We start from the raw sequence: 25026 nt of genomic DNA, 5'->3' as shown, positions 1-25026 counted from the left end.
TGCATATGAGTTATGAGAGTTCTCAATAGGTTGCATAGCAACTTGGAAGCAATGGCAGGCCCTTGTGCTGCCAGGTGGCAAGAAGTTAAGACTGCACAAGTTCAATCCATATGAGTTTGGATTTGTCACTAACCTTGTCTTGTGATTATGGTTTTGACAAATTCACTTGGATAGGAACACATACACCATAAAATCTAAGTGCCATAAGGTGTCTCTCCAATTCATGAAAATGATGGTGAGGAAACTCTTTCACTAAGTAGATTGTATGTAGATAGCAAGTGTGATATTTGCATTCTCAAAGTCGTTAGTGGAGCGTGTGTGGTTAACCGGCACACTGACATGGACTTGTGAGGAATGGTAAAGGTCTAAACAATTGAGACTATGATTACGGCATCCCTTTTCATAGTTCTAAAATTTGTTTAGACACACATGTGAGCTATCTAAGGGAAGGTGTGTGATTTTGATAAAGTTTTATCAAAACATCTCGTATCAGAAATTTGAACTTTGGTAAGAAAGTCAATAAAGTATTGATTTCTAGAAGTTCAGCTGATTTCTGAGTACATGTCAAAGCTAGTGGGAGCATAAGTGTTATGCTAATAATTTTCATGTTAGTGGGAGCATGATAATTATGATAAGTGTTGCAAGTTAGCAATGTTAATTATAGAAAACAAAAGTTTCAATTACAAAAAAGTTGTTTTGCTATAATTAAGGGAGAGTAAATTGTACTTCATTTTAATTCTAAAAGCTTAGATTGAGGTTTTAATCATCTTTAGTCAAGGATATATATATATGAATTTTGTGTTGGAATGGCTCAACATAAGGAAATTCTATATATGATTCCATTATTTGCGTTCTAAAATTCGATTATGATTACGACATCCATTTTTATAATCTGAATTATGAGAACCTGACAAATAGAAATATTATAGCAAAAGGACTGGTCTAGTATCATGTCTTTATGTGAGACATCATGAATCGTGTCCCATACCTTTCGGATATAGGATCGATTGCATGTGCTATAATATTCATCCTTTCTAAACTTTCCAAATGCTCAGGGCATTAAGAGGGGAAAAGTCTAGAATTGGATATGACTAAACTGATTAAGCTATTGTCGAGGACAATCTAAGGTTTACCAAAGATTGGTTGCTCAGGGACAGTTGGATGTATAATGTTAATTTTGGAAGGACCATTTTGACATATTCTGAAAAGAGGCAACTCTTGTTCAGAAGTGATAGTCAAAATGAAAATATGGAAATATTCCTATAGGTAGCAGTTGCTCATTAAATCAGTGTAAGATTAAGAAACTTAATGCAAGAAGGATGTTTAAAGCGATGTACATTGAATTTGAGACTTTGGTTCCATGGAATGATCTCCATTGGAATACTCTGTAATGTCTGTTGACAAGTCTTTGTGACTTTGTGCATAATCATTACAAGAGGATCAATGCATATAAGTTTAGAATCTAACAAGATTTAGGTAAATGGTAGGAATTTGGAATTCTTGTGTTTGTGGTAAGGATTTGGATCATTGGAATGATGTTCAATCGATCTATTTCACAAAGTAAAGATCATAGGAAAAACATAGTGTGCATACTGGGTGTATGGCATAACTAATGTTTGGAAAACATAGTGTGCATACTTGGTGTATGACATGGCTAGTGCTTAGAAAACATAGTGTACATGCTTGGAGCATGGGACAACTAGTGTTTTAATTCAAGTATAAAGTTGATAGTTTGAAACAGTATGCAATGAATGATGGGTAATCAATATGGTGATACATAAAAGGTGTTTTATTTATATTCATAAGTTTTGAGACCATATTGGATTCGATTATTCTTGTGTTTCACTTTGCATGTTCTGACTTCCAGAATAACTAGGTCGTTCTTCCTGAATGACTAAGTTATTCAAACCATCCACAGTCGGTCATATGTTGGAAGTAGATATGAATCAAGAATGTCATGGGTTGGCTTCTATAGGTCTAAGATGTTGGACAAAGCGGTGCTACAACACTCATGAGTGCTCATAAGTTCTGAGTATTGGATTCAACCCACGCTCATTTGACTCGCTTCATGGATTTTATCATGAGTGATCATGAGATGATAATATCTTATATTCTTCAAACCTAGAGATATGAGTTGTTACTATGAGTTAGTTATACATTGATTACACGAAAACGCATTGGTAACTCGATGTTATAAAACGTGCCTTTGTGTATGATTCAACAAGTAGTAGAACAAGCCATATGAGTCGAATTTTATCCATTCCTTTTACCTTCGGGGTAAAAGCGATATTTGTAGGCCCCTCGATGATTTAGTGATGACAAATGTAAGTGCTCGGCCGGGCCTGGACTGATTTGATTTGTTCAATTAGTCAGTCATCATAAATCGGAAATCGGGAAACAACAAATGGACAGTGTAATGCCCCGATTCTCAGGTATTGTTTAAATAAGAATTATTGGGTTAAGCTCTACTCGACGAGTTGGTTGACCTACTCGTCGAGTAGCAGCAGGGTGAGATCGCGTGTTAAGTGACCTACTCGACGAGTCCATATTGGTACTCGGTGAGTAGGAGCTGGCAGATGAAACCCTAAATCCCGGGGTTTTCACCTCTATTTAAAGGAGCCTCAGCCTCCTTTGGCCTTTTTGCAGTCTTTGAGAGCCCCTTAAAACCCTAATATGCGTGTGTGTGTGCCCATTGTGTGTTTGAAGCTTGAAATCAGGATCTGTGGAGGGAGAAGGCTTGGAGGAGAAGGAGATTGGAGCAAGTAGAGTGTGGGAATCAACTCCTATCTCAGTTATCATCTTTTGGAGGTATCCTCATCGCCTTTTCCCTTGTGAATCTTTTCTTTTGGTTGAGTTTTATGGTTTTTTGGTGAGATATTAAGTTGGAAAGATGAGCTAAGGGCTAGATCTGAGGTTGTAACTTCAGATCTGGGCCCTACTTGGATTCTAGATGCATAAAGTTTCAGTTTTGGTCATGATTAAGGTCCCTCTTGAGCATGAAGTTCCATTAAGAACTTAAAATAGGCATTTAGAGCCTTTAAAGCCATGCATGCACGTAAAGTTTGCAACTTTACGTGATAAGCATGCCCTAGAAGCTTGGATCTGTGATTTGGAGCCGCTGCATGGCTCAAAACAAGTCTGTATGGAAATAGGACTGAATGGACTCGGCGAGTCGCAAGGTTGACTCGGCGAGTCACATGAATTGGGCATGAACTCGACGAGTTTGATGAACAACTCGACGAGTCTGATGAAGATTACCATAAGACTCGACGAGTTGAAGAACAACTCGGCGAGTCGGATGAGTTTTCCCTAGATTATGTATGCGTGTGTATCCGTCGAGTTGCAAGGAGGGAAATCGACATGTGGCCTTAAAGTTTGAACGAGGATCAAAGGAACTCGACGAGTCACCCCGATGACTCGGCGAGTTGGATTGTAGTTCAAGGAACTCGGCGAGTAGCCGAGGGTACTCGACAAGTTGGGGTCAACATGGACTGTTGACCTTGACTGAGGACTTTGACTTTGATCAGGGGTTGACTGGTGGGTTATGGAGTACCTTATAAGGTTAAGGACTTATGAGCATGTTGTACTATGATCATAGGTGGTGGAGCCTGTGTCGAGTGATCCGAGAGTTGGAGTTTATCTTCTGAGTCGACATTTGCAAGGTGAGTTATCCTCACTATATCGATAGGGTCTACGGCACCAAGGCCGACCCTTTAGTTGTTATTGTTATGGTATGCTACCCGTGGTTATGATCTGTTAGATCGGAATCTGGGTAGACAGTATGTTATGCTCTTACGATCCGTAAGGATTAGTATGTTAGTGACCTGCTAGGTCGGTACTCTAGTTACGAGAGAATTCTATGATTGATGATCAGTGTGATAGATATGTTTGATGTTTGTATATGCCAGTATATGATAGATATGCGCACATGGTTATTTGCTTCATTGGTTGGGTTGAGGCGGTCCTGCTTTGTGCTGAAGGCCAACATACCCCATGAGCGGTCCGGGGAGACTGCAGGCCCACGAGGCGGACCAGTCATGCCGAGGGCTCGGGATAGATTCAGATAGACTGTAGGCCCAGTAGGGCGGTCCAGTCAGGCCGATGGCCAGTATGCATGTTGATTGATTGTTACTGATATGGCATTGTCAGTGTAGTATTGGTATTTTGGGGGTAGCTCACTAAGCCCTCGGGCTTACAGTTTCTAGTTTATTGTTTCAGGTACTTCAGGAGATCATGGCAAGGTGAAGGCGTGACCGTACCGCTCCTCATCCTTATGCTATGATTTTGGGACACTCTGATGGATATTGATTTGAAAACATTTTTGTAAACAATGCTATTTGATTTTTATTATGATCGAAAAAGTTTATATTTGGTGTAAAATTTATGGATGTTACAAGTTGGTATCAGAGCCTTGGTTTGAGTGAATTGGAGGAACACTCGTGTGAATCCAGTCTCAAATCAAGGAGATTTTCGGAAAGTAAGTTTTAAAAATGGTTTTCAAAATAACGGATGGAGGATGAAGAGGGTACAATCAGCCGGAGCCTGTAAGTAAACCCCAAAATACCATACAGTTATTTGATATTATGATATGTTAGAACAGCATGTTAGTTAGGCTAGGGATCTTCAGGAATCACATGATAGATTTGCCTGATTATATGATACCTATTAGCCTAGGGTTTCTTGTATATGGAATTGACATCATAACTGTAGACGTTTAGTATATGCATCACGGCTGTGTATAGTCAAGATCTTATAGCCTGAGAATATCTGATTCGACCTTAGGGTAGGATTGGATATTCGAAAGTCTATCGGGTCCAGCGTTATGTGCGGCTAGCATACACTAGCGCTGCAGGGGCTGATGGAAGTTCCATGAAGGTGTGAGTTGTGCAGAGCTGTGGGATCAGTTATGAGATAGGCGATGTCCCCTAGAAGTGAGGGTTGAGCGCACATTATGTTGAGTATAGTTTTAGGGCGTTGTGGTGATACTTGAGACAAATATGGGTAGGTGTGGAAGGTAGTATGGGCCCGTACTATTGGAAGCACAGGACCCGTACGCGTAGCAAGGAAGTCACAACCCCTAGGATTTGTGGGTTTTGGTCTCCCAAAATTATGTTGTTTATCTGATGTCTTGAGTGTACTTTTCAGTATGGTGGTGACGAGACGTTTTGCTGCTGGGTCCGGATCAGGATCGGGATCCGGATCAGGGTCAGGGTCGGGAGACGGAGGGTCAGAGGTGTCGGAGCACCTGATCCCGTAGTTCAGATAGGGACTGAGGAGCTAGATGCCAGAATCTGGGAGATTCTGCACGATGAATTGACTGCGACTTTCCGAGCGCAGCTACCAGAGATGTTTGGGTCGATCAAGACCGCGATGGTTGAGTATTTTGATGAGCGATATGTAGCTCTGGCAGAGACAGCAGCCGCTACGGCCACCTCGGCTGTAACTGCGGCAGGGGTTGGAGGAGGAGCCGGTAGGGCTTTCCAGTACCTGGACTTCGATAATACGAATCCCCCGACATTTGATGGTACACAGGATGTGATCAGGGCTACGCGGTGGTTGTCTGACGTGGAGGGCTGTTTCTTCACGTGCTTATGTCCTGCTGACCAGAAGGTCAGGTGTGCTCTGAACCTGCTTAGGCTCCGGGCAAAGGACTGGTGGAGATTGACGACAAGTTCATATTCTGATGATCAGCGGGCTGCTATTACTTGGGAGCAGTTCTGGGATATGTTTCGCACCCGCTACGTTCCGCGCGTGGAACGGGAGCGGCTTGCTCAGGAGTTTTTGACATTGAGGCAGGATGGGGAGCCCGTGATGGAGATTACCCGGATGTTCACTGAGAGGGCTATGTTTTGCCCGGAGTTTGCGTCAGAGCAGTCTCAGATGACTCGTTATCTGAGTATGCTCAAGACGGATATTCGGCAGTTTGTGTCTACACAGCGTTGTGATACCCTCATGGATCTACAGGAAGCTGCGAGGCGGCGTGAGTTGGAGATAGAGCTGCAGCTGAAGGAGCAGCGTCAGGCACCGGTACAGTATCAGTCGGCGCCTAAGCGGTCTAAGACCGCTGATACTTGATCTGGGAGTCAGCAGAGCCGCACTGGTGGAAAGTGTGACAGGGGTCATTCGGGAGTTTGTCGAGCGGGAGGTGGGTGCCACAAATGTGGCAAGGAGGGGCACTATGCCAGGGACTGCCGTCAATCCGCCCCTCCAGCAGATATGAGGATTTGTTACCATTGTCATCAGGTAGGTCATGTGAAGACCAACTGTCCGCAGCTTGCCGCCAAGCCGGCGCTGGGTCCCGCGCCAGCTACTGTGAGGATTGGAGATGGGAGGCCAGTCAAGGTGGAGCCTCCGAAGGCTCAGGGTCGTGCCTTCCAGCTCACGCCCGAGGAGGCCAAGGCAGCACCAGATGTGGTTGCTGGTATGTTTCTTTTCTCTGTCTAAGTTATTGTATTGGTGTTATGCTTATTGATTGTACCTGTGGTTAGGTACGTTTTTAGTGAATTCTTTGCCCGCTTTGGTATTATTTGACTCGGGGGCGAGTCGGTCGTTTGTATCTCAGACCTTCTCTAGAGGGTTCACTGTGCCGATAGATGATCTTGAGTGTATGTTGCGAGTTTCGATCGCTAACGAGCACAAGGTTTCTGCTTCTTCGGTCTACCGGGGATGCGAGTTGGAGATTTTCGGGGTGTCCTTCCCGATAGATTTGATTCCTATCCTCATGGGGGATGTATGCGTGATTGTAGGGATGGATTGGCTTAGCTGTTTTGGCGCCATGATCGACTGTGAGGGACAGCGGGTGGTGGTTCGAACCCTAAGTGGGGGAGAACTGGTAGTATATGGTGAGGGCACCAGGTCGGGATCAGGGTTTTGTTCGGAAGCCAGGGCTCGACAGTATATTCAGCACGGGTGTGCCAGTTATTTGGCATATGTGGTAGATACGCGGGTTAGAGAGCAGCTCTCAGTTTCAGAGGTCCCCGTGGTTAGAGAGTTTGTTGATGTGTTTCTGGAGGAATTACCCGGAGTGCCTCCGGTGAGGCATGTTGAGTTCAGGATTGATCTAGTGCCAGGTGCGGCCCCTATCGCCAAGGCGCTGTACCGTTTGGCACCGTCGGAGATGCATGGGCTATCATCTTAGTTGCAGGAGCTGCTGGGTAAGCAGTTTATTTGTCCGAGTAGCTCACCCTGGGGAGCACCGATCCTTTTCGTCAGGAAGAAGGACGGTTCACACAGGATGTGCATTGACTATAGGGAGCTGAACAAGTTAACGGTGAAGAACTGTTATCCGCTCCTGAGGATAGATGATCTTTTTGATCAGCTGCAGGGAGCATCTTGGTTTTCCAAGATTGATTTGAGATCAGGATACCACCAGGTCAGGGTGAGGGAGGAAGACGTGGAGAAGACCGCGTTTCGGACTCGTTATGGTCATTACGAGTTCGTGGTGATGCCGTTTGGGCTCACCAATGCGCCAGCAGTGTTAATGGATTTGATGAACCGCGTCTGCAGACCGATGCTCGATCGCTCGGTCATTGTGTTCATAGATGATATCTTGGTGTATTCCAAGACACGAGAGCAGCATGAGGAGCATCTCAGGGAGCTGCTGGAGGTTCTGAGGCGAGAACGGCTGTATGTCAAGTTCTCGAAATGCGAGTTTTGGTAACGAGAGGTCCAGTTCCTCGGACATCTCGTTAACCACGAGGGGATTTCGGTCGATCCGGCCAAGGTGGAGGCGGTTATGCAGTGGGAGACTCCGTGATCTCCCTCAGACATCAGGAGTTTCTTAGGTTTAGCAGGGTATTATCGGAGATTCATTCGTGATTTCTCCAAGTTTGTCGTACCCCTCACTGGTCTAACAAGGAAGGGGATGGATTTCCGGTGGGTCCCTGAGCAGCAGAGGGCGTTTGAGACCCTCCGGCAGTGTTTATATGTGGTGTCGGTGTTGACACTCCCCGAGGGAGTTGAGGATTTTATGGTATTTTGTGATGCATCCATCACAGGCTTGGGGGCAGTCCTCATGCAGAGATGACGGGTGGTAGCCTATGCATCGCGGCAGATGAAGCCGCATGAGACGAGATACCCTACGCATGATCTTGAGTTGGGAGCGGTGGTTTTCGTTCTCAAGATTTGGAGGCATTATCTGTACGGGGTCCGGTGTACTATTTACACGGATCACAAGAGTTTGAGGCACATCATGGATTAGCCGAACCTGAACATGAGGCAGCGCAGGTGGCTGGATGTGGTCAAGGACTATGATTGCGAGATCCTTTACCATCCTGGTAAAGCGAACGTGGTTGCGGATGCTCTGAGCCGCAAGTCAGCTGGGTCCTCGACCCCAGCCATGTGTATGAGGATAGCGGTGGATTCCCCGCTGGTGGGTTTGGTCAGGGATGCTCAGATTGAGGGTATGAGACCATAGGACTGGAAGTTGGAGAGGATTAAGGGCGAAAGTGCTCGGTTTGTCTAGGATAGTTGCGGATTGTTGACCCGTTACGGTCGGGTTTGGGTTCCGATGTCCGGAGGGGTCCGGCAGACAGTGATGGAGGAGGCTCATAAGTCTCGTTTTTCGATTCACCCGAGAGCCACCAAGATGTACCGTGATTTGAGCTCGAGTTATTGGTGGCCTGGCATGAAGCGAGATATCGCTTGGTTTGTTGAGAGGTGCTTGACCTTTAGGATGGTCAAGGCCGAGCATCAGAGGATGCATGGTAAGCTACAGCCTCTGGAGATTCCCATGTGGAAATGGGAACGGATCGCGATGGATTTCATCACGAAGTTGCCGAAGACGGCAACGGGGTTCAATGCTATATGGGTCAACGTGGATCGATTGACCAAGAGTGCCATTTTCTAGCCATACGGGAGAGTTTGTCGGCAGAGAAGTTGGCCGACCTGTACGTCAGAGAGATTGTCTTTCGCCATGGGGTTCCAGTTTCTATCGTTTCCGATCGAGATGTCTGGTTTACTTCTTGTTTTTGGCAGAAGTTCCATGAGGAACTGGGTATGCGACTGCATTTTATCACGGCGTTCCATCCGCGGACCGATGGGCAAAGTGAGCGGACCATTCAGACCCTCGAGGATATGTTGAGGGTGTGCGTTATTGATTTCGGTGGGAGTTGGGATTCCCACCTACCGCTTGCAGAGTTCGCCTACAACAACAACTATCATTCCAGTATTGGTGCCCCGCCTTTCGAGCTGTTGTATGGGCGGAAGTGTAGGACCCCAGTCTGCTAGGGCGAGGTTGGGCACAGGGTGATGGGTCGGACTGAGGTAGTTCTGCAAACTACCGAGATGATACAGCAGATTAGACAGCGACTGCAGACCGCTCAGAGTCCGCAGAAAAGTTATGCCGACCGACGCCGATCTGAGCTGGAATTTCAGGTGGGTGACATGGTTCTCCTAAAGGTCTCACCCTGGAAGGGTGTGATCCGCTTCAGGAAGAGGGGAAAATTGGGTCCCCGTTACATTGGGCCATTCAGGATTGTTGCCAGGGTTGGCAGGGTGGCTTATAGGCTAGAGCTTCCGGAGGAGTTTAGCCGGATCCACAGCACATTTCATGTTCCGCAATTGCGAAAATGCATTATGGACCAGGAGATAGTGGTATCGTTGGATGACGTTCAGGTCGATGAGCGCCTGAACTATGTGGAGAGGCCTGTGGCTATTTTGGAAAGGAAGAAGAAGATTTTGCGGAACAAGGAAATACCTTTAGTAAAGGTACAGTGGGAACATCGGAAGGGATCTGAGTGGATGTGGGAGCCGGAGGCGGAGATGCGCGAGCATTACCCGTCATTGTTTATTCCAGCGTACTTCGAGGGTGAAGTTTAGTTTAAGTGGGGGAGAGTTGTAACGCCCCAATTCTCAGGTATTGTTTAAATAAGAATTATTGGGTTAAGCTCTACTCGACGAGTTGGTTGACCTACTCGTCGAGTAGCAGCGGGGTGGGATCGCGTGTTAAATGACCTACTAGACGATTCCATATTGGGACTCGGTGAGTAGGAGCTGGCAGATGAAACCCTAAATCCCGGGGTTTGCACCTCTATTTAAAGGAGACTCAGCCTCCTTTGGCCTCTTTGCAGTCTTTGAGAGCCCCTTAAAACACTAATACGCATGCGTGTGTGTGCCCATTGTGTGTTTGAAGCTTGAAAAGAGGATATTTGGAGGGAGAAGGCTTGGAGGAGAAGGACATTGGAGTAAGTAGAGTGTGGGAATCAACTCCTATCTCAGTTATCATCTTCTGGATGTAATCTCATCGCCTTTTCCCTTGTGAATCTTTTCTTTTTGTTGAGTTTTAGGGTTTTTGGTGAGATATTAAGTTGGAAAGATGAGTTAAGGGCTAGATATGAGGTTGTAACTTCAGATATGGGCCCTCCTTGGATTCTAGAAGCATAAAGTTTCAGTTTTGGTCATGATTAAGGTCCCTATTGAGCATGAAGTTCCATTAAGAACTTAAAATAGGCATTTAGAGCCTTTAAAGCCATGCATGCACGTAAAGTTTGCAACTTAACGTGATAAGCATGCCCTAGAAGCTTGGATCTGTGATTTGGAGCCGCTGCATGGTTCAAAACAAGTCTGTATGGAAAGAGGACTGAATGGACTCGGTGAGTCGCAAGGTTGACTCGGCGAGTCACATGAAGATGGCCGTGAACTCGATGAGTTGGACGAACAACTCGACGAGTCCGATGAAGATTACCATAAGAATCGACGAGTTGAAGAACAACTCGACGAGTTGAAGAACAACTCGGCGAGTCGGATGAGTTTTCTCTGGATTATGTATGCGTGTATATCCGTCGAGTTGCAAGGAGGGAAATCGACGGGTGGCCTTAAAGTTTAAACGAGGATCGAAGGAACTCAACGAGTCACCCTGATGACTCGGCGAGTTGGATTGTACTTCAAGGAACTCGGCGAGTAGCTGAGGGTACTCGGCGAGTTGGGGTCAACATGGACTGTTGACCTTGACTGAGGACTTTGACTTTGATCAGGGGTTGACTGGTGGGTTATGGAGTACCTTATAAGGTTAAGGACTTATGAGCATATTGTACTATGATCATAGGTGGTGGAGCCTATGTCGAGTGATCCGAGAGTTGGAGTTTATCTTCCGAGTCGACATTTGCAAGCTGAGTTATCCTCACTATATCGATAGGGTCTACGGCCCCAAGGTCGGCCCTTTAGTTGTTATTGTTATGGTATGCTACCCGTGGTTATGATCTGTTAGATCGGAATCAGGGTAGATAGTATGTTATGTTCTTACGATCAGTAAGGATTGGTATGTTAGTGACCTGCTAGGTCGGTACTCTAGTTACGAGAGAATTCTTTGATTAATGATCAGTGTGATAGATATGTTTGATGTTTGTATATGCCAGTATATGATAGATATGCGCACATGGTTATTTTCTTGATTGGTTGGGTTGAGGCGGTCCTGCTTTGTGATGAAGGCCAACATACCCCATGAGCGGTCCGGGGAGACTGCAGGCCAACGAGGCGGACCAGTCATGCCGAAGGCTCGGGATAGATTCAGATAGACTGTAGGCCCAGTAGGGCGGTCCAGTCAGGCCGATGGCCAGTATGCATATTGATTGATTGTTACTGATATGGCATTGTCAGTGTGGTATTGGTATTTTGGGGGTAGCTCACTAAGCCCTCGGGCTTACAGTTTCCAGTTTATTGTTTCAGGTACTTCAGGAGATCATGGCAAGGCGAAGGCATGACCGTACCGCTCCTCATCCTTATGCTATGATTTTGGGACACTTTGATGGATATTGAATTGAAAACATTTTTGTAAACAATGCTATTTGATTTTTATTATGATCAAAAAAGTTTAAATTTGGTGTAAAATTTATGGATGTTATAGACAGAGAGAATGATTTATAATCCAAGTCTCGGTCCATATGATATCTAGAATGGAGGAATATATGATCCCTTATGTAATGGACAAGTCATTGACAAAGGTCAGATTTCATTGACAAGGTCAGAGTTCGACAGCGGCTATTGAGAGCTATGATTGCCAGTTGGTTTTTGAAGACATACGCAATAATAGTTTTAGACTTATCCAAGTGTGAGTGTGTTGGATTAGTGTCTAAGTCCATAATTATAAGTGGTATGTACTTGACCCGACTTGGCATGATCCATTTGGGTTGCATGGCATCGGATCATTTGAATAGACCGTTTGTGAGGAGAGGAAATTTGTGACATATTAATATATTAATATGAAATCATGTTATTTAATTAGTATTGATCAAGAATTAATTTTGACTTAATTTAGTGATCAAAAAGGGACTAATTAAATATATGGGGATTGATTGTGTAAATCATTCATTCTTATATATGTGGGCTGATGATCCATGATTCCTTATATTGGGTTTAACCCATGTGGTGATCCATGGATACTCCATGGAGGTTAAAACCCATGGAGCATAAGGAATGGGTAAATTCATGGGTTACATGGTGTAACCCTAATGTGCACACTAGATAAGGACCCCTTCAGCTCAAGAAATTGGCACTAGTGATACATATATGAGGGCTAGTCGATTTGAGCATGAGTGGCTTCTTCTCATGGTTATTCCATGTGTTGGTGATGTTGTGTGAACCATTTGAGGTGTCACACTTGGGGAACTAGGCTCTCGAGCTTCATGCAGTCAAGCTACATCAACGAGGTATGTATTTCTCTCTAGTTTATTACCCAAGTATCAATGTTTTGTATGCTAGTTAGGGTAATACCTTGGAGTATTCATATTTGCATGTATAATAGAGAAAACATAGATCCAAGGTATTTAGGGTTGCATGTATACTTAGGAGTGTTAGCATGCTCAAAACCCAACACTTGTAACATCGTAAATTTTTAAACCAAAATTTTCAATTTAAAAACACATTTAACTCCATTATAAAATCACAAAAGGTCACAATGTCAATTCATCTAATCTAATATCCAAAAACCGTATATATCAAGACTCCAGGATCCTCTCAATACATAGCTCTTTCTCTGGTGTGTACAATCAAGCCGGTGTCTTCCCGTGATTCTGAGAAAAACCTGAAACACATAACACATAACACGGTAAGCACGAAGCTTAGTGAGTTCCCCAAAATACCACATACAACACATTAGCCACTCGAGGCTATAACTCTGTAAGACCTTCCGGTCAATGTGTCTCAGTAGGACCCTCGAGTCCCACGACTCGTTGGCCCCTCCGGTCTGGTCTGGTTGGGACCCTCCAGTCCCATGGCTCGTTGGACCCTCCGGTTCGGTCTGGTTGGGACCCTCCAGTCCCATGGCTCGTTGGACCCTCCGGTCCAGTCATAATATATCATATATCACACAGAAAATTGCACAACTCAAGCAAGCACATAAAGACCTTCCGGTCACACATAAATACCACACTAGGTAAAGTATAGTGAGAAGACTCACCTCGACAGCTTGTAAGCATCCTCGCACTCTGTCACACCCCAAAACCAAGAACGGCGGAAACATTCTGGGGCGGAGGACGTCATGTACAGTATCATAACAATGCAAAGTAGTAAATAAGCAACAACATCATCCATTGCATTAATAGTATAATTTCATACAAGTATGTTCTTTAATAGTAATAAGACACCAAAAAGAATAATGAAAATAAAAGACGAGTCTTGAAGATGCTCCGTCTTCTTAAAACCTGGTCATCGGTACCTGTCTACTGGTGACCTGAGATTACAAGTTGTTTTGAAAGCGTAGATCAGCATTTAAGCTGGTGAGTTCATAAGTATTTAGTGTCAATGTTTGTATAAGTTTGATGAAAATGTTTGAAATTGGACAATGTAAATGTTTGTATATGTTTGAAAACTCCTAGAAAATCCTATATTTTCTACTAGTATAAAAAGTAGTCTTCTACCAAGACCCGACTGTTTTGTATGTTTGTCTCTTTGTAAAGTGAATGCTTTTCCCAAGTATGACTCTCATTACTAAAATATAGTTTTATATTACCCTTTGTATTAATCACTGAAGTAATAACTACCTTAAAACCAATGGTTTAATTAAGGCAAAATGTGATATGATTGTTACCATACTAATATGACTATAACATGACGATGAAAGACGTCGGAAGAAATGACATTTGGCACCCATAGACTTGCAAGTCCCACTGTAGCGAACATCAAAGGTGTAGGATAGTCAATCCAGTATATATCTATACGCAAACTCACGCTCTCCCTCCAGGAGATTCTGGTTACAAAACGTGACATAACGAAATGGTCGATGTGTCATGAAGTAGTATCTCACATTATGTTATCTCTGAATCTTGTTATAGTATACTTGTTATATTAATAGTATTCTATGTATAATATTCTCTGTATAGTATCCTTTGTATAGTATTCTCTGTTATAGTATTCTCTGTTATAGTATTCTCTGTCTAGTATTCTCTGTTATAGTACTTGTATATGATAGTATTCTCTTAAACTATACCTATTATAGTTACTAGTAAGTTATGTATATGAATAGATGAATGTATACCTTTGCTAACCAAAGGTACTGAACTGATTGAATAGAACTTTTACGTTCACATATGTATACATAATATATATCTAATATTTAGACGACCTTCGTACAACTGACCGAGACCCTAAGTCCACATCCAAACAAGGAAAAGGAAATAAAGCGAGCTAGCAGTCCTAAGTCCTTTAAACATTATGTATATAACTATACATATATAGACATGCTTTTGACAGTATATATAAGTTAAAAAGAGGTTTTGTAATACATTTAAAGAGTTTTGAACAATAAATAAATAATGACTTGATGCCAGTTTATAAAACGATTTAAAAGTATATTGTTTTGAAACACAGTTTGAAGTATATGAAATCCTTGATTGAAACACAGTTATAAATCACATGTGATTGATTATATAACTAGCATGTTTTCTACTTGTATCCCCCCCATAAAAGCATTTTAAATCATTTAAAAGATAAGTTTAAGGGGTATGAACTCACCTGAAGTGAGTGATGCGAATGTAAGATCGGTAAAGGATGCTAAGTGTCAAGTGAGGACTTGAGCACACATGGATCCTATTTAACATATAATCACGCATATATGCTTACAATTAGTGTTTATAACAACTAATTAGGTAATGAAACAACCTTAGGGACTAGGAAACACTTGTACTGAAGTGTTAAACCATATAGGGTTGCACATAAGGGGTGTAGGGCTTCTCTTGAGAGTTTATGGCCCATATGGTAAGAACCACATGAGTTTACGGCCCAAGGACCATTTCCTCATGAATTTACGGCCGTAAACTCATGGTACTAAGCACCAAGATGTGTTATAAGGTCTTATAAGTCATTATGAGGTGTTCTATGATCAAGTCTAAGCCTTAGGAAGGAATGGTGGCACCATTGCACCACTAACTAGTGTTTACGGCCTAAGGACCATTTCTCCATGAGTTTACAGCCGTAAACTAATGGTATCTTGTACCAAAACAAAGTTTAAGGTCCCTAGCTTAAGATGGAAGTGTTCTAGACTTGATCCCAAGGCTTTGGAAGAGATTAGGGCTCATTTGGACCCTTAAATAGAGTTTACGGCCCAAGGAGGTTCCTTGGCCGTAAACTCCCTTTTGATCATGTTTTCTTGATGTTTTCTAAGTGTAAACTAGTTGATTCAAGTATACAATAAGCTAAGACAAGAGTACTTACAATGTAGAAGCTTGAAAGGGGGTTTAAGGCTCAAGAACACTAGTGTGTGTTCTTGGTGAAATGAAGAACACTTGATTATCTATCAAATGAAGAGATTTCATGGATGAAATCATACACAAACACTAGATAATGAAGTTTATTAACTATCAAGGAAGAAAACACTTACTAAGTTGAAGTACTTGAGAGAGAATGAGTTTTGATCTTGAAAATGGTAAAAATGACAAAAATGACTAAGTGTCATCTTTATACCCTAGTGTTTACGGCCGTAAACTCCATGTTAGGGCCGTAAACTCCAAACTCTTGGAGTTTTGAGACTTAAGTGTTGTGCAATTAACCCTAGAGTATACTTCCTATGATTACCTTTGATGTGTTTGAGATCAAAACACCCAAACTAACTCCAAAACTGCTAAAATTTAGCAATTGCAAGTTTGACTTTGATTGAATGCAGGGTTTGTTATAAGATAGAAATTTCGAGTTGTCACATCATCCCCCCGTTAGAGGGAATTTCGTCCCAAAATTAGAGTTTAAGCAAATAAGTAGTTACAAATAACTAAGTGAAAAGATGAGGATATTTCAGTTTCATTTGATCCTCGCGCTCCCAAGTGAATTCAGGTCCTCGCTTGGCGTTCCAGCGAACCTTTACTATCGGGATATGGCTTTGTTTCGTTTGCTTGACCTCTCGGTCCATGATCTCTATAGGTTCTTCCACGAAGTTGAGGCTCTCGCTGGTCTCGATCTCGTCGAGTGGGATTACAAGAGTCTCGTCGGACAGACACTTTTTCAAGTTCGAGACGTGGAAAGTAGGATGTACGTTACTGAGTTCACGCGGTAGATTGATTTTGTAAGCTACATGGCCGATTCTAGCAAGAATCTCGAAAGCCCCTACGTATCTTGGATTTAGCTTCCCACGCTTTCCGAAGCGTATCAAGCCCTTCCAGGGTGAGACTTTCAAAAGGACTCGATCTCCCACCTGGAATTCCAAAGGTTTCCTTCGTTTGTCTGCGTAGCTTTTCTGTCGGTCTCTAGAGGCTTTCAATCGTTCACGAATCTGAACGATCTTCTCTGTCTTTTTCCGTATGATTTACAGACCTATGAGAGTGCTATCAGGAACTCGTCCTTTAGCTAACTGGATGTCACCCACCTCAGCCCAACACAGAGGGGATTTGCACTTTCGGCTGTAGAGGGCTTCGAATGGAGCAACCTTTATGCTCGTGTGGTAACTGTTGTTGTAGGAAAATTCGACAAGGGGTAAGTGAGTATCCCATGCCTTCCCAAAGTCGATCACACAGGCTCTCAGCATATCTTCCAAGGTTTGGATAGTTCTCTCAATTTGTCCGTCGGTCTGTGGATGGTAGGTTGTACTCATGTCCAGCCTCGTTCCAAGGGAACTTTGTAACGACTGCCAGAACCTCGAAGTGAATCTACTCTCTCTATCGGAGATAATAGATATGGGAACACCATGTAGTCGTACAATCTCCCTAATGTATATTCTTGTTAGTTTCTCCATTTTTTCAGTTTCCTTGATTGGTAGGAAATGTGCGGATTTGGTCAATCGGTCGACGATGACCCAAATGGTATCAAGTCCACCCATTGTCTTGGGCAACTTGGTTATGAAGTTTATAGTAATCCGCTCCCATTTCCATTCTAGTATCTTCGGTTGCTGAAGTAAACCTGATGGTTTCTGGTATTCGACCTTAACCTTTGCGCAAGTAAGGCATTTACTTACGAAGGTAGCAATCTCTTCTTTCATGTTAGGCCACCAGTATAACTTTTTAAGATCCAGATACATCTTATCTGAACCTGGGTGAACGGAATATCGAGTGTTGTGCGCCTCGGTCATGACCACGTCTCTGAAGCCACCGTGTTTCGGTGTCCAGATTCGGTCCATGAAATATAAGGCTCCGCCACCCTTGATTTCCAAGTTCTTATCCATTCCTCTCAGGGATTCACCCGCCACATTTTCAGGTTTCAAAGCGTCGAGCTGAGCCTCCTTAATTTGTGTGGACAAGTGTGAATGGATAGTCATAGTCAATGATTTGACTCTACGATCAGAGTATTCTTTCCGACTTAGGGCGTCATCTACTACGTTAGCCTTGCGGGGATGATAACGAATTTCGCATTACTAGCATTGAGTAGCTCGACCCACCGTCGTTGTCTCATGTTGAGTTCATTCTGATCAAAGATGTGTTCAAGGCTTTTGTGGTCCGTAATGATAGTGCTTTTCGTACCGTACAGATAGTGTCTCCAGATCTTTAGAGCAAACACAACTGCTCCTAACTCAAGATCATGCTTGGTGTAGTTGACCTCGTGTGTCTTAAGCTGTCTTGAGGCATAGGCGATGACCTCACTTCGTTGTATCAGAACACATCTGTGACATCCCCAAAATCACAGCCAGAAAAGACCGGATGTCATGTTCCGATAAACAGACCAAAAGCATAAACATTTCAATACAGACCTTACAATTGTTATTTACAACAACTGGTCTATAATCCAAAAATAACTTGACAAGTCATCCAACTTATGCTCTGGCGCCACTACTTGTAATACAAAGAAACTGAGTGGGTCAGGCTTGGGAGCCTGGTGAGCATATAGGGTTTTCAACCCACAATAAATAATTATATTTAATTCCACCAACCAACAATAACCCAATTACCCATTCCCGTTATTCTCACTTTACATCCCTAAAACAACTAACACAAGGGACCTAGTCTTAGAATATTTCATCGGGGCGACAACACATGCATTTGGGGGTTTCCCAGCAATATATGTCAAATAAGGCAACCATGAGGGGGATGGAATACAGCGAATGAACACCCAAGTTCATTAACACCTACACGTGGCGAGCCTTTTAGCGTTCCACAGGACTGTCTAGAAAAGTTTGTGGTCATCATCTAAACTCCGCTAGATAACTAAATCTAAAACAACGAGGCCTCTCATATGTTTATCACACATCAATTATCTACCCATGTTGTATCCAACATATTAGTAGATAAGAATATATATTTTTATACATAGTTTAAAACCTGTATAGAATTCTTATTCAATACATATTCCAAACAACAGATGAGACACATACACATAACACGTATTTCATAAAGAATAAATCATATCTATGAGATAGAAGAAAGTGAATATACATTCACACATATAACAACAAAATACACACATAACACGTATTTCGTATAAAATACTTCGTTATTATGCGTTAGAAGAAAGTAACTACACACTCACTTGATCAGAAGATGATCGGACAGCACTACGACTTGTAGAGGTAGTATTCTTCGGTGAAACTGGGTTCACTTCACTCACCGGGCTTTTTACGAGCAGAGCTTCGGCTCGGAAACGCTTTTCTTCGGGGGATCTTCGAGCTTCGGGACTTGCTTCGGGTCTCAGGATGAACACCGGGGCTTCAGGGGGTTAAAATAGGGCTTAGAGAGAGTATCGGGAGTGGGAGAGTAAGAGATGAGCAACCTAAATCGGTTGGCCCTTGATTTCTATTTATAGGGTAAAAATGCTAAACTCACCTCGTGAGTTTTTAATTCTCACCTCGTGAGTTTCTAATATTCACCTCGTGAGCTTGATTCGTCATTGCGTTCATCATGGACACTTGCCCTGGAAGACGTCCATCATGTGCTCACCTCGTGAGCCACTTAGTGCTCACCTCGTGAGCTCTGACACAACCTTGGGGTTCACGCCCCGAACTTCAGAAATTCATAACTTTCGCATACGAGCTCCGGTTTTGACGTTCTTTATATCCACGCGTAGGTGAGATTATGATCTACAACTCTCGTTTAGACTCCATTGGCGAATTTTGACTTTAATTTTAATATATTATTGATATATTATTTTTAATAGGCCGGGACAGGAAAACTCCGTTAGAAATTCATAACTTCTTCATCCGCCGTCCGTTTTCGCCTATCTTTTTATCGTTTTACTACTATCGATGAGATCTTTGATTGTCATTTAGATTGTTTTTGCTAAAAATCACTCGATCTCAAATCGAGGATTCAGGCTGCATACTGCTAAGTCGAAACTTCGGAAAATCATAACTTCCTCATACGAAGTAAGATTTGGGCGTTCTTTATATCTTCGGAATCCTTATTTCAACCACTACAACTTTATGTAAAGATATCGGGCTTATCTCACACTTTAATTTTGACGCTTATTTCTATCCTTTATTAATTATATCTTTATAATTAAGTAATAAGCACACAAATACACATAATTCACATAATACTCAAATATTTCATCATTAATACTTCAAAAAAGGTTACAAGGGTTAACCTAGACTATTACATCAACGAAAATGCCTTGCCTGGAAAGGCGGGCGTTACAACATCCGAGCCCTTGGTTGGATGCATCGCAATAGACTACGGAGTCTTCTATTCCTTCTGGGAGGGATAGTATTGTTTCGGTGCATAAGGCTCGTTTCAGCGTTTGGAACGCCTTCTCTTGTTTCTCTTCTCAGTCAAAGGCCATGCCTTTCTGGGTCAGTGTAGTAAGCGGTTTAGCGATGCTAGAGAAGTTCTGTATGAACCTGCGATAGTAGCCAGCGAGACCTAGAAATTGATGAATTTATGTAGGTGTCTTCGGTGCTGACCAATTCTCAATGGCCTTGATTTTGGAAGGGTCCACGTGTATTCCTTCTTCAGTAACAACGTGGCCCAAGAATTCGACTCTTCGAATCCAAAACTCGCACTTATAGAACTTCGCATAGAGCTTCTCCGATCATAATGTTTCTAAGACTCTTCGTAGGTGTTGACTATGCTCCTCCTTACTTCGAGAGTAGATAAGTATGTCATCGATGAAGACAATGACAGACTGATCCAAGTGAGGACGGTACTCCCTATTCATTAGATCCATGAATACAGTTGGTGCGTTGGTTAATCCGAACGACATTACTACAAACTCGTAGTGTCCATAACGAGTTCGGAAGGCTGTCTTGGGAATCCTCCTCTAACACTCGTAACTGGTGATACCCGGATGGTAGATCTATCTTTGAGAAGTACTTTGCTCCTTGAAGTTGATCAAATAAATCGTCAATGCGGGGTAGAGGATAACGATTTTTAACGGTAAGCTTGTTGAGTTCCCTGTAATCGATGCACATACGAAACTATCCGTCTTTCTTCTTGACGAACTAGACCGGTGCTCCCCAAGGTGAGAAGCTTGGCCTAATGAATCCCTTCTTGATAAGTTCGTTAAACTGACTGGAATGTTCCTGCATCTCTGCCGGTGCCAGACGATATGGAGATTTGGCTACGGGGGTAGCCCCTGGCACTAAGTCGATTCTGAAATTGACTTGGTGTTGCGGCTGGTAATCCCGGTAGTTCTTCTGGAAAGATGTCGGGAAAGTCGCATACTTCTGGAATGTTCTGGATGTCCTTTATTTCTTGACTCGTATCGACGATGTGTGCAAGGAATGCATGATATTCCTTTCGCAAGCACTTTTGAGCTTGAATACACGAAATGGTGCGAAGGTTCATACTAGATTTTTTGCCGTAGATAACCAGAGTTTCGTTGTTAGGGAGGTTAAGACAAACTGCTTTCTCAAAGCACATGATGTCGGCGCGAAGATTAATTAACCAATCCATGCCGATTATGACGTCGAAACTTTTAATTGAGACCGGCATGAGGTCTATTTGGAAAGAATGACCATCTATAGTTAGAGTACAACCTATGTATATGAAGTTAGTACTTTCCGTTTTCCCGTTTTCCATTTCTATAGTGAAAGATTCCTCTAGTGCTCGTGGTTTTTGTTTAAGTAAACGAACAAATTTCTTCCCACTCCGCCAGCATTCCCTACCTTCGGGCAGTCTCTCTTGAAGTGACCAACCTCGCCACAACCGTAGCAAGCCTGGCCCGTAGCAATGCCGGGGACTTGGTTAATTGGCATCGCTGGAGCCTTGCAGAATCGGGCAGTGTGCCCTTTTCTTTTGCATTTAGCGCACTGCATTTCCCAGCAGGCACCATTATGATGGAAAGTGCATTTGTTGCACTTGGGCAAATTTCCGGTATACGGCTTCCTAGGCGCTGTAGCAGCAGGTACAATCGCGACATTAACAGCCACCACTTGCTGCTTCTTGGCAGAGTTCTGCGCCGATTTGCCTTTCTTGTTATCCCAGAACTTCCGCTTGTTGTCAGCGGCTTTGGAGGGTTCTGGGATAGCCATGGTTGTTGTCGTTGTCGGGGTAGAGACTCCGTGATCAATGAGTCGCTATGCCAATCGCTTGGCACCATCGAAAGTAGTGGGGTTTGAAGCTAAGACATTCCCCTGAAATGGAGGCACTAGCCCCCAAATGTTCCTCTCGATCTTCTTCCCCTCAGTGGGAACCATATTGGGACATAGCGCCACCAGATCGTTGAATCTGGCAGTGTAAGCCACTATGTTGGAGCCTTTCATGGTCAGACTCTAGAGTTCCTGTTCCATCTTCTGAACCTCGCCTCTTGGGTAGTATTCTTCCACCATCAGCCCTTTAAGAGCATCCCAGTCCATAGCATTTGCCACTATTAAGGTTAGTGACTTGACATGGCTATTCCACCACATCAGGGATCAATCACTGAAGGTGCATGCAGCAAATTTTACTTTGCTTCCTTCAGTACAGGAACATATCTCAAAGATTGATTCCGTCTTTTCGAACCATTGCGACAGCGCAATGACTCCATCGATCCCATTGAAGGTTCGGGGCTTACAGTTGGTGAAGTCTTTATAAGTACACTCTCGCGAGCGCACGACGACGTCACCTTGCGTGGAATGAACAACTGATCCACCTCCACTAGTTCCCTGGTTGTTGTGATATTGTGCCATGGCTGTAGCAACAGCCGCAGCTACCGCATCATTGAGAGCTGCCGTATCAAATTGTGGAGGAGTTGGTGTTTGATTTGGAATAATCGGAGGATTACGCCTTGCTGACTTGGGAGGAGGCATCTTTCAAATATAAGTTTAAAAGATGAGAATAACGATAAGAATTCAATAGTGAAGTTAATGAATGAGTCCTATGAACTAAATCGCCATAGTTTAACAACTAGATAAGAGTATGAGTTCCATAGAGTTCTAGAATCACATGAATGAATGTATTTGAACAAAGATTTCTACAAAAGATTAGCTGACTGCCAATATCATTGATATTAAGGATGTAATAAGTTTGGGGAAAAATTGACCTAAGAGTAGGTCTTACATCATATCTGAGGTAGCAAAACTTTGACAACTTAGAAGTCTAGTTAAAGTACTTGAGTGATAGGAATATTTTATAGAAAAGTGCTTCATTGAGCACCGATTACGAAAAGCTATTCCTTAAACCAAAATAAAAGGTGAGTCATACATCTTCTACTGGCGATGGGTATTCCTCGGGCGAACCCTCAGATCTGCCAGTTGACGTACTACGTCTTGAAGATGTCGCTCGTGAGCTATCTGACGCACTTGAAGTTCTATAACCTCAGCGCGGGATGCAGCTAGCTATTGCTGCAGAGCCTCATTGGTTCTCCTAGTCCTTTCCATGGCTTCTTCGAGTTGGCGAATGCGGACCGTGTTAACGCTAGAGTTAGCGTCAATTTCCATGACTCGGTCGATAGCTGCTCCACCTTGATCAATATTCCGAGCAATCCTGCGGACCATAATGGGCAGGACTCGGTCAGCAGAGGCTCCTTTGCTGAGATTGTAAAAGCTTCGGTCTCCATTGAAGAAATGGTTGACCCTGCTCATCACTCCAGCGATTCAAGTGTGTTGCCCACAAGGGTGTGGGACCTTGAAATGCAGGTCGGGGGTTGAGATTTGGATTCTGAACTACTTGAGGTAGGTTGTTGACTTCTGGTTCGGAGTCAGAACCATCCGAAAAGCCTTCTGCGAGGTGATCATCCAAAGGGATTGGATGGTCATCTTCTGGCTCGTCATCCAGCAATCCATCATTGCCCTAATATGGGAAGTACGGGTCTCCGGGGATATGGAATCCAGCCATGTATCTACGCGAGAAAAGGGGTATAAGAAATAATTAATAGACGTACTAACTAAAATAATTATAAGATGATCTTTATTAGTTACTCCAACATTTGCGTAGTGCATACCAGTCATACGTAATCAAAACAGGATAGACCTTTGAATAAGTGATCCTAACCCTAAGTCCACAACCAAACAAGGAACAGGAAGTAAACCAAAGATCACAGATTCTAAGTCTATACCATCATAGTCACATATAACCGTAGTGTATCCACTCAGCAACTATTAACATACTAATAAAGACCTGTTTAGTTCTCAAATAAGTAATTATAGTAACACAAAATACTCCTATAGTATTTTAAGTTTATGTTATGTTCTAATGTTCTCATTGTAGTAGTGTCGGTAAATTCTTAGACTTGTTGATACATCACAACCATTCTCGGCATATGCTAATCACTTCTCGGACCAACATAGTTGATCAGGATATGTCACTCCCAGAACTGACCATACATCCCTGAGCTCACTTGTGATGTTCAATAATCGTAATACTTTTGTTATGTTCTAGTATGACCCTGATCTATAGTAAGTATGTAGGTATGTAATTATGTATACTTCTCGTTAAGTATTTTAGTACTTAAAAGTATAAACTCTTGGTCAGAGTATTTTAATCCCGTTGTGTTTATAGTTTGTATATCTTTTATGGGTTGATATACTCGATTCACTATAAACAATGCTCTGATACCAATCTGTCACACCCCAAAACCAAGAACGGCGGAAACGTTCTGGGGCGGAGGACGTCATGTACAGTATCATAACAATGCAAAGTAGTAAATAAGCAACAACATCATCCATGGCATTAATAGTATAATTTCATACAAGTGTGTTCTTTAATAGTAATAAGACATCAAAAAGAATAATCAAAATAAAAGACGAGTCTTGAAGATGCTCCGTCTTCTCAAAACCTGGTCATCGGTACCTGTCTACTGGTGACCTGAGAATACAAGTTGTTTTGAAAGCGTAGATCAGCATTTAAGCTGGTGAGTTCATAGGTATTTAGTGTCAATGTTTGTATAAGTTTGATGAAAATGTTTGAAATTGAACAATGTAAATTTTTGTATATGTTTGAAAACTCCTAGAAAATCCTATATATTCTACTAGTATAAAAAGTGGTCTTCTACCAAGACCCGACTGTTTTGTATGTTTGTCTCTTTGTAAAGTGAATGCTTTTCCCAAGTATGACTATCATTACCAAAATATAGTTTTATATTACCGTTTATGTGAGAAGATCACAATTTGAATATAATGGAAAAGTGTATATGTGTACTACAGTATTATTTGTATTAATCACTGAAGTAATAACTACCTTAAAACCAATGGTTTAATTAAGGAAAAATGTGATATGATTGTTACCATACTAATCTGACTATAACACGACGATGAAAGATGTCGGA

Source organism: Lactuca virosa, chromosome 5 (genome assembly GCF_052849685.1).
Source record: "Lactuca virosa cultivar CGN04683 chromosome 5, Lactuca_virosa_CGN04683_v6, whole genome shotgun sequence".
NCBI classification, from domain to species: domain Eukaryota; kingdom Viridiplantae; phylum Streptophyta; class Magnoliopsida; order Asterales; family Asteraceae; genus Lactuca; species Lactuca virosa.
This window is presented reverse-complemented; position numbering follows the sequence as displayed.